This window comes from Diadema antillarum, unplaced genomic scaffold (assembly GCF_040938485.1).
Source record: "Diadema antillarum isolate AM-2024a unplaced genomic scaffold, OU_Dant_1.0 seq00000437_RagTag, whole genome shotgun sequence".
Lineage (NCBI taxonomy): Eukaryota > Metazoa > Echinodermata > Echinoidea > Diadematoida > Diadematidae > Diadema > Diadema antillarum.
The window spans coordinates 224,490-236,535 of record NW_027271414.1 but is presented as its reverse complement, the minus strand read 5'-3'; the positions used below and the strand labels follow the sequence as shown (position 1 = coordinate 236,535).

At 35.9% G+C, this 12,046-nt stretch overlaps 1 protein-coding gene across 1 annotated transcript in view; it reads left to right on the top strand.

Moving 5' to 3' along the window:
* LOC139732568 (IgGFc-binding protein-like) overlaps window positions 1–1,050 on the top strand; it is a 65,878-nt gene extending 64,828 nt beyond the window's left edge. Inside the window, exon 8 of the mRNA XM_071643421.1 lies at window positions 919–1,050. The gene's annotated coding sequence lies outside the window, so the exon portion shown is untranslated. The remainder of the gene's footprint in view (window positions 1–918) is intronic.
* The last annotated feature ends 10,996 nt before the right edge of the window (window positions 1,051–12,046 follow it).

Genomic DNA, 12,046 nt, shown 5'->3' with positions numbered 1-12,046 from the left:
CATGAAAAGATCGTTGCCTGTAATGTTCATTATGAAGAAATTTAGGATTGGAAGTTCATATGTACTCTCTGATAAAACATAAAAACAATCCCTGGTTGATATGGAAAAAATATCTCAATGATAATACTGATGTCACAAAGTATCTACAAGGTTTTACGTATCAAAAAGAAAAAAATCTACATTTGCCAAAATAGCAATTGATAATTGTGACTATCGTAAGAACAGCCTGACTACGATAACGAATCGTGCATAGGTGGAAAACTACAAAATGAAGCACAAGAAGAGACGTGATTTCTTTCCCCAAAACTGCTTTCTGAAGACCGATAATGATAACGATAATGATAACTACAATAGCAAATTACTTATAGGAGCAGTTTCCCTCACCGTTTCAAGGTTTGCACCACTGTCTAATACCTCATGGAATATATTTTCTGTAAAAGACATAGAACACATTTACCCGTTATTGTTTTTGTACTAATTATTATTTTTTAAACAAACGAACAAGAAAATAGTTGAAAAGATAAATCATCCCCGTTTTTCCTCCCTTCGGCGAGGACAATGACGTTTTCCCAGTCTAATTTAGTCCTCGTTCTGATTCAAGACTAAATCATTGTCGGAGCAAGAAATGCATTTTACAGCCCCCTATAAGTTCATGCCTGCCTTTTCGATGCAGAACTCTGAATATAAAATAAAGTGCCTGCATAATCCAATTCAAATTCATCACTGGAATGACTCGTAGTCATTTATTATAATTATGATTATATGTGTATACACATCAATACAGACCTACCATTTGTGGTCATCTTTTTTCTTGCGGATACGAGATAATCATTATGATATTGTGAACGTGTTCTTTTTGTGCGGAAAGTAACGTTTCGTATTTTCTTTTTCTCCCTTGATGTTTATTTTATTCTGCAGGTTGAGGAGAAAGTTCTAAAGCGGTTCACGCCATCACCGAAGTGCAATAAATAAAGAAGATTACAGGACAAAACAAATACGGACCATGCTATCAAGATTATATGAGTTGACTCTTTTTGGAACTTCACTGAATTAACAGACAAACTTGACTTTTTAAAGATTTTGTTGATTCGACACATGACTATAAGGATGTTATTTTTCTATTTTTCATGTGGTCACATTGTCTTTCCATTTTCCATATTATTACATAAAGAATATATAGTGTACATAGCATTTTATGTGTTCGTTATTCTGAATTTCTGGTGCTAAATATATGTACAAATTGTAACAAACTTGTAAGATATTGCGTCGGAGATAGAGGCTGCCTTGATTTTTGTATTATCTTTTGGTCAGGTCTTAACGTTCGTTTGTCAGTCAGTCAGTCAGCAAACACACGTGGTCACATGAATCTCTGAATAACCAGATAAGATCAGATGTGAACGGGTATATACAAATACTCTTTTCAAATTGCCCGAACAAACGGAAAGAAGTGATAGAATAATGTGAAACTTTTTTGGTTGGTTCTTTAATTGCGGGAGATAGTTTTCACTAGCTGTATTTTCATGTATATAGTCTTTGCTTTGTTCCATTTTCTTTGTATCTCACATGTCAATATGTATTAACGGAAAAAATATAGAACAGTAAGGGTTGAATAGAGAGTAGGTATTGTGTAGGTTTGTATTGTAACTTTTAGGAAAATCGTATTATAAAAAAAAGAAAACTGTTGCTGGGATGAAATTCTATTAACTCCACAGTATCTGAATGCACTTCAACTTGAAATAATTCTTCCTCGATGAAGGAGTAAATGGCTGCAAAATTTGAAGGTATGTGGACCTCATCGACCGGAGATAGAACCTATGTAATATCCAATTGTATTCTCTAATGTCTTTCTTGTAATCCTTAACCTTCGAGATGTATTGAAGCAGTGTAAAAAGTTTTCATGCGATACATTTTGGAAAGCTTGTGAAACTATAAGTAAATTTAACTGAATTGTGTAGTCAACTGTCCATTTCACAACTTCCTAAAGATTGATCCTATTAAACACTTTTGTCCTATTTAGAGAATGAGATTGCACAATATGATCAAGTTTTGTCGATAGTGTACATGAGAGTAAGGATTTTTTTATTCTACTTTTATTGTTATTATTTTAATAATGGTGTGGTGATGTCTCTGGCAAAGCTTTTGACAAACGGTATGGAATGTTTTGTATTGCTTTTATACAAAATGTTATGACGTATATGCACCCCAATAAATGTTTTATTTCTTACAATTCTCTTTTCATTCTTTTTTCCAATGTGTGTCCCTAAAATCGAGACTATTCCGAACGTTGACCATGTTAACACATTTCTCCTATAAGACAGGTGAAGTTTTTCATATAACAATCGATCAAAGTAATGCAACACGCGAAAATGATGTTTACGCTGTACAGCACTTTTTTAATAAAGTTACCTTTTATAATCATTTCATAATCAATGATTATGGAAACATTTAGTGTAACTGACACAGTATATTTCAAATAGAGTAGTACACCGGAGGCTTAACGAACAACGGTGCAAACAAAACCATAACTTATATCCTTTGACAAAATGAGAAACAGAACACTGATTTTTAAACACTATCAAAGGAAAAAAAGAATTTTTTTTCTCAAGGAATGAATTAAACACACACACACACACACACACACTCTCTCTCTCACACACACACCTATGTATATTAATACAGATACATGTACATAGATTGATAGAAAGATAGATAGATAGATGTACACGTAGATATAATTACATTGTCAATGTGATCATTATCATATTCAAGAATCAAAATGATGTTTACTAACTTATCAGTGTGATTACAAATCAGAGATGCTGTCTGCGTGTATTGCGTTAATCTTCCGAGCTACTGTACGCTCTATAGAAGTATGGTAAAAGTCAAATTTGCTGGTTCACTAACACACGTTTTTATACACATAGGCAAGTTCGTCAGGCTCCCGGAGGCGACTATGTGCTAATGTGCGCAGCCACAGCTCCGATGACGCAATGCCGCTGTGCCCTGAATCACGTAGATATCAGCGCACGGTTTGCCAGGCTGCCCGAGATTAGATGAGGAAGCGAGATTTAAAAGTGCTAATTGAAACAGCTTTCGCTCATTTGAAAATATGATTAACACTTCCATGGGGTAAGGGAAGGGGACGGGTATAATGGGGTGGGGTGGGGAGATACTATCGTGGTGGATGAGGATGGGGAAAAGGGGTGATATTCGGCATAGCTTGATACCAAATAGTGAGGACATGTTTGCTAGTGTGCCCTGTAAGGTTCTGCATAATGTTCTGTATATCTTCGTAGGATCATGAAAAAAACAACATTTTCGATTGAGACTAGTTTTGAATTATTACTTATACTAAGATTGATATTATTAGTTTGATTATTACTACTTCCGAGGACACGTTTTTGTGCAAGGCGTCCTACGTCATAAAATCCAAACGAATTACTCATACTCTCAACATGGTTGAAGTAGGGCCTACATGCGTTTATGCGAGGCAATAAGTGTGTGTGTATGTGTTTGTGTGAATATGCGTGAAGACGTCCGAGTGGCGTTTACAGGCAAAGAGTACGCTATGAAGTGGATACCATTTATATTACACGGGCAATATGTGTTCTGTATGTTTATCTTATCAATAAATATAAGTCTTATGCATAATCTATAAACATTGATAAGATACAGCCAGGTGGATTAATGTTGGAAAATAAAATCCGCCATTTGCATATGTATATCATATAATGTACATATGAATAAATTATTGATATACAAGATGCGGTAGAAAGACAGCTGCACAATCTTTGAGATAAGACAAGAAAATATTTAAATCATTATATCCCATTCTTTACCCATTCCAATACACATTTAACCTTGTGCGAGTATATGAGGAGTACATGTAATAAAAAAACCCAGCCACAACAACAGCACCATTCCGCCTCGGGGAATACCAACATTGTTCTGTCGATTTACTCGTATGTTCATGGAGTTTAAAAGCGGGATCTTGATTTACATTTGGTTGCGATGAACACTTGTACGATACAGGGACAATGCGAAATAGTGTAACTGTGTAACAGAGTGTGCATAGAAAAATGGCGAAAGGAAAAAGTGAAATTAAAGGTCTACAAATATAATGTGCCTATATACTCAAAGTTCTTATTGCGTTCACAAATATTACATATAATATTTGTATCGACGGAAAATTGTTAACTGGACGAACGTCTAATTTTTAGGAGTAGTTTTGAATAATAGATTGACCTTGTATGATCATATAAGGAATATGACAACTGTTATATCCAGACAGATTGGTATATTATATAAATTGCGATATTTATTGTCATCCAAATCATTACATGTGCTTTACAATGCATTCATTTTCCTTCATATGGCTTACTTTAATATTGTTTGGGGTAATTGTAATAAGACGCAGATAAATTTAGTTTTTATTTCAAAAGAAGGCGATCAGAATATGTTCACACTCTACGTATTTAGCGCATATACGACCCCGTTATTCAAGCAGCTAAATGTGTTAAAAATTTCTGTATTTATGTACATGTATAAGTACACACAAAATTTGCTACCACAGTCCTAATTTTTTTTATATTATAATGCTAACATTCATTCGTACCCTACTAGACACTCAACAGATTTTCATCTCCATAATCCAAAATTTCTTATAGCTCACAGGTCAGTGAGGCATCACGGACCTGATACATGGAATGCTTTACCCGACACGAACATCTTTGTTTTCTTTTAAATCTAGCTTAAAGAAATATATGTTAACTCAATATATTTAGTAAAATATAGTATAATGTATAAAAATTTGATATGATTTTGTTTATATTTAGGTTTGCAATTTTTAGTATCATTGTATTGATATACTGAAGAATAACATATTGCATGGCCCCAACACAAACATTCAAGTCACCTATTGCACTCGCACAGCACTCACTCACATCTTTTTCCCTATGAAGATACTATTGTAATGTAGAACAACAACAACAACAACAACAACAACAACAACAACAACAACAACAACAACACTGTACTTTCTGTGAGAGGCAAACCAGAGTTATATTTCCCAATGAGGCCATCAGCCCAGTCAAGCTATGCTTATGCTGACGGTCTCCTGCTTCCCTATCTAATCAAATGTACTGCCTTATTTGTATTATGTTGCGTACGTAACAATCAATGTTTTACAAAGATTTCTGTTATCCATGTATTATCAACTGCACTTATGTTTTGTATATTGTATTGCTCTTTTGTCATTTAGGTATGTTTGGTTTCAATTTGTCAGATTGATGTTATTCATTTTTTTATTTGATTTGATTGAGAAGCAAAATAAAATACGAACGAACGAACGAAAGTCCCAGACATGGAAAAATGAAATAAGAGCCTTCGAAAAGTTTGGGAAATTAATTGACAGAAAAAAAAAAGCGAGCTCTCTGACCTACATAAATCATCCTGATTATTGAATCGTGACTTCAGAAAGAAAAAAAATATAAGGATCCAGACACCATGCAGAGTCCATAGCTATAACCACTGGAGCCGTTCAAACGATTCAGCGAAATCAGGCCACAGATGTCACGACACAAAATCGACTGAGAAATCAATAAATGATGTAGGCTATAGAATCAGGTTTAAAGGGGATGGCTAGTAACTGATCAGTGGAAATCAGTGGGGTTGCTGGGGGATGATTGTTCCAATCCTTGTGGGATTCATTTAAGAGTGCATTTTATACCTATTGTTGTGTGAAAATTATTTGCTTCAGAATGGTATCATATTCAAGTAATGTGCAGTTTAATGTTTCCAGGTTAGCATGAATGTACAGTGTCGGGAAGATCGTTAACGTTAAGGTCTAGGGCAATTAACCCCTGGGCAATTACCCCGGACCCTTCCACCTGACTCTCACCCTTATTCTAATCCTGAACCTAACCATAATTCTAACCCAAACCCTAACCCTAAACCTTACCCTAATCTCAACTCTAACCTTATCACGAACCAGTTTTTAACGAGAGGAGGGGATTAAATGCCCACACACACACAGACACACACACACACACACACACACACACACACATATATATATATATATATATATATATATATATATATATATGTATGTATATATATATATAAACGAATGAATGAATGAGGTTGCTAACAGCTTTTGCCTTCTGCGACGCTTTAATCTTATTGCAATAACTGAGAAGCGGTAAGCATTGAACGTACAAGTATTGTTAAAAAGGTACAGTCGAAAGTTTGACACGTGTAATGTCCATTTGCCGATGGAAAAAAAAAACAATTTAAGTGCTTCAAAACAGTTGTCAAATATGAGCTAGGAAGTGAGACGACTAATGTAAAAATGTAAAATATTGCTAAATATACAAAATGTAGGAAAATTTTTTTCTTTTAGAATAAACCGTCTGCAGATATGTTTTTTTGAGGAAAATGGTGATACAATGTATCTGCTATATAGTTTAGGTTTCATCGCGACATTTTCAAATGGTATAAGATGCATCAAATGTGATAACTTGAACATAAGATCACTGTTCCCAATGGTAAACAGTACCTTTAATCATTTCTTGGTTTTGTTTACACAGAAATCATAGCCATACTCTAATTTCATTTTCACACCCTTTCGCTTAATAACCAGGAAGTCGGACAGTTCGAACTTTTGAAGAGACCTTTGTCTCTCAAATTTCTCCCCGACCGGTGTATTACCATAATTAACATGGTTATAAATATCCTTGAAATGCCTATAAGATGCATCAAAAGTGATAACTTGAACATAAGATCACTACTCCCAATGGTAAACAGTACCTTTAATCATTTCTTGGTTTTGTTTACACAGAGATCATAGCCATGTGGTAACTCTAATTTCATTTTCACACCCCTTCGCTTAGTAACCAGGAAGTCGAACAGTGCGAACTTTTGAAGAGACCTTTGTCTCTCAAATTTCTCCCCGACCGGTGCATCACCATAATTAACATGGTTATAAATATCCTTAAATGCCGGCTATTAAAGTTTTTTTTTTTTTTTTTTCATTTGAGAGCGAAAGTGGAACGATTTGGCAAGTACATGCACTTGAAAGACATCACCAACAGTGAAGAAATCCAGTTCATGTCTTACTCTCTAAAAAAAAAATCGAGTGAAAATATTCACTCTTAAAGGAGTGAATGCAAAAAAGAGTGAATTCAGAGTGAAATTGGAGTGAATTTTGAGTGAAAATGTTCATTTTCACTCATTTTGGAGTGACCTCAAGGATCACTCGAAGATTTTGGAGTGATCCCTAAGGTCACTCTAAAACGAGTGAAAATGAACATTTTCACTCCAAATTCACTCCAATTTCACTCTAAATTCACTCTTTTTGTTATTCACTCCTTTAAGAGTGAATATTTTCACTCGATTTTTTTTAGAGAGTAATGAGAGTATCGATAGGATGTTATGATCATCTCGATATCATTAGTCTACATAGTGTACCTGCTGTGCTGGGTCCATCTATAATCACTGCAGCTTATCAAAGTTTATCGTACGTTTTATCAAAATAGCACGCAGGCCAATCCATTAGAACGGATTGGAAAAAAATTCTGATTTAACATTTCATTTATTATTGTCGGTGATAGTGTATTGACATTTTCTTCCAAACATGCAGTTTACCTTCGGGAAATCTACCTTGACGAATGCAAGTCCCCCAACCCCCGCCCAAAAAAATAAAAATAATGAATAAAAAAGGATAGAAAAATAAAACCCAAGTATCTATAGGGATATGCACATAGATTTCCCTATCTATACCCGTGAATCGTAACGTTAACACTGCCTGGCAATGCTTCAACGCATAACGGCCTAAAGCGAACGAGATGGTGTGTATCGCAAAATGTATACGGTCCGACTGCTTTAGTGCTTAGAGTGTATGTTGCAAGCCCGATGGAGTGGTGGCTTCTAACCTTGTTTCTTTAGACAGGAATTATATATATAATATATATGTATATAATTATATTATATCAATAATGTAATACTCTTCAACGAGCCAGAGTGGTCAGAGGCGAAATTACATGAGAAGACAGTAATACATCTGTGTCTAAAAAGGTGCCCGCCAATACTTCGTTGGAGGACAATATTTACTCCCCACTACTATGGCTATGGTAGCAATAGTCGAACAATTGGCTTAAAACAGCTTGAACAGAATGTCAATATTATTATTTTGTTGTTGGAAGATAACGCTTTTCGTTTACTTCATCAAGCGAATATCTCGAATTCAATACAACTGAACTTTATTTTAGTGTTCAACACACTGTCAAACGACTTTGCAAATCTCGTACCCAAGGTAGTTGCATGTTGGCAGCAGCATGCAAAATGTGTTGTTGTTCATGCTAGTTTGACAAAATATTGATTTTTACACACACACACACACACACACACACACACACACAAACGCACACACACACACGCACGCAAACAGATGGAATGAAAGGGCAAACTGACATGCAATGCTGGTAGATTATGAATTAATCAAAGGGAATCTTATGACAATGAATTTTAAGAAAATGGCAATATCTTGACAAAATATTTTCTGCGCCGTCTATTTATTTAAACCCTCTCATTAAGCCTTTAAAAAAATAAATGTCCAAAAATCAATTTCAGCTTCAAATCTGCTTTGATACATCATCAGCTAAGGAAAATGCTGTGCTGACCCTCCCGCACTTTCTGCAAGAAACTTAATAAAAAAAGAATGCAGCGAAATCAATGACAGGAATCTTTAATGAATAAAATTTAATCCTGTCGGTCTTTTGCTTTCGAGCGTTATCACCACCATAAGAATGACAAACGTCAATCAAATCAATTAGAGAAAAGCACTCCTTGAGCACAGACCTCAGCCAAGCAGACGATTTCTACCACATAGAGATTGGTGATTTTCACTCATACATACCTGCTGAAAATCGCCTGATTTTCCAATATACCAGACTGTTGTCATGTCATCAGCTTCCTGCTTTACGCGACGCCTCGCCCGAGCAGAGAGCTTTAAAACACTGCCCTATTTGCCTTTGTCAGTATTATGTAAACCTCAAATACGTGCAACTTGAACTCCCAAATTCATAGAGCCTATCTGACGAAAGGTTAAAAAAAAAAGATCCGTCAAAAATCCATGAAAATTCCGAAATAACGGCCGAAATTTGCCCATCTGTTCCTTGTATCATTATCAACTTTTTCCTGCATGTTTCATTCAAAACCGTTCACAACTTTTTGAGTTATTTATCTATCTATTTTTTTTTTTTTTTGCACACAGACAAACAAAGAAACAAATTATGAAAACAACACTTCCTTCCCTGGCTTAGGTATTAATGTGAACAGTATTCCACATCTGTCAAAGGGGGCAATATAAAGCAGAGATGCCTAAATTACATCAAGAATACCGTGAGGATAGGGATTGCTGCGTAACTCTTCCACAGCGCGCACCTTTGCAACAGTTCATGCAGGCCCTATAAGTGTACATGCAACGCGATCTATTTTCTCGTATTGCTTCACTTCTTTGAGCTCAACTGCGCTAGATACAAATCTCTCCCAATGTGGTAGTTTTGATATTCCTGATTCTATACTGCTAATTACAATAGATAGTGTCTGGTAGGCAACATTGTGTTACACTGTCTCAATTATAATAAAAGCGAATTTCATTAGTCCACAATCAGAACATCAACAAGAGGCATATTTCACAAGGGCCAAGAAGAATGAGGCATATCTCACTCATAAAAAGTCAGCCATAAGTGATCACGTGGCTCAGGAAAACCACACCATTGATTGGAAAAAGAGCAAGATTGTGTCCAAAGACAGCAATAAATTCACACAAGTCACAATGGATAAGAGAGGCTATCCACATCCAGCGGGGGCGTGCACACATTATTGACGAGTCGTGACATGGGGCAATACAAGTTATCTTCAGCGTACATTCCCATTCTCTCGGACTGTAAGACTGCTGATATCCCATCTGCGGCGAGTCAACGCCAGTCTGAAGACGCTTGTAGAAAAACGGTAGGCGAAAGCACACACACAAGGTAAATAGATTTTTGATTATGGACTAATAAAATTCACTTTTATTAGACATCTACCAATCAGATGAACCTCTTCCAAGTGTTTCAATGAGTTTAAATCCCCAAGAGTCGGTGGGAAAGTTAACAACTAAAATATATAATTGCAAATTCAATGCACGTATCTTTTGATTACACATGCGTTTGGGTAATTCCTATAAAGTATGGAACAAAATTTCTCTTTTTCACTCGACATACCATCATGCTTTAGAATGACTGTGCATGTTATTGATGAAAATTAACTTGAACATTTTGTGTGCTTACAACTGCCAGTAATACGAGACATTAATTTTATAACTAAGTTCTTTACAAAATGACAGAAATTGAGGAAGAGACAGGAGGATATAAAGAGATAGCTTTCCTCAGAATCTGAGAAACAAGCTGTAAGATGAATGGACCTAAGGAGAGAGAAAAAGAAACTAAGGTTAATTTCACTTGGTCCGAATCAAAGGACAGCTGTTACAGTATACGAGTGAAATGCACTGATCTCAGTATGGAAATCCATATAAATTTGATTCAGTCACTGTGGAATGACTGATCGGTCTGCCTCCCTCTATTGACAGGATTGTCGACTTTATACAACTCCATGCAATCTCACTTGAACTTTAGTTTTCTGTAGCTTGAATACCAACGAAAAAGTTAATACAAGTTACCCAAGACAATGCCTCCAATCGACAGTAACACGGAGTCTCGACATACCTCTACAACACGCCGTAGCCTCTCGCTGTATCTTCGGTGTTCATGAAAGATTTTCTGATGGGACAATTTAAATGCGCTGCTGGCACCTATCGTCGAACCGTCGCGTCGTGCCATGTCGTCTTTCTGGAGAACAAGTCAAAGTTGCACAGAGTCATGAAATACGACGACGCCCTCTGCAGCCTTTTGATTTACATGCAGCAGGATGTGAACGAAGACTCCGAAATGCAGGTTTTGTTGTTGTTTTTTTCTGGGTGATCCACATTTTACAAGTTCTGATTTTCAGGAGATCACTTTGCCTTTTTCCCATGGCTTTATCAAATTTTATTCTTTGTTACCATTGCAAAGTGAGCATTGGTATCCGGCTACATAATGTGTACGTGGATTATGTGTATTTTGTGTTGACCAAGTTAGTGTCGGACAGCTGGTATCCTGTGACCTCTCTTCCCATCATTCGTCACAAATTATAAATATCTAAATAATACTGGATGGCCTTGCGGTTAATACAAGGAAATATTGGACGAGCTATGCACAAATATTGGACGAGTCGAAGACGAGTCCAATATTTTGCTTAGCGAGTCAGATATTTCCTTGTATTAACCGAAAATAGGACATCATTATCACTATTATCCTACAGAGGATTTTTGCAAAGCATATTTTCACTTATCCTTTCAGTCTCTGAGTGCTGTATGGTCTCCTACTGTACTTGATCCTGACATGGGATATGGTACACTCTTCAGTGCAAGTTTAATACACTTTATTCCCAGATAAAACAGTGATCTTTGTATTTTGATGTACAATTTTAACTAATTAATATATGAAATTTGTTTGTATAAACACAGAATTTTAGAAAAAACGACATTATAGTTAAGTCTTGATTGACCAATCACAGACGTTTTTACTTCATATTTTGGGTCATCTCGTATGTCTCAACCAATCACGGTGCAGTTTATAAAAACTTGGGGGAATCCCTGTCTTGCCGTCCAATATTTTAAATATTTGTCGTCTCGGCAAAAAAAATATTGGTCGAGATCAACAAACTTTCTAAGTGGGTCGGAGGTTATGAGGTGCGTCGACAAAATAACACTTGTATTTGGGCTCTACATATCCTCTGTATAGATAATGATACTGTATATGTACGTGACCCTGCGTCACAAAACCAATAAATAGTGGCCAAATATGGATTCTTAATATAAGAGCAGATTCTGAAAGAGCAGAATTTAAGCTTTAAACTGATGTATAACTAAATCCAAATGGAAACTCCAAACCTAATCTAAATA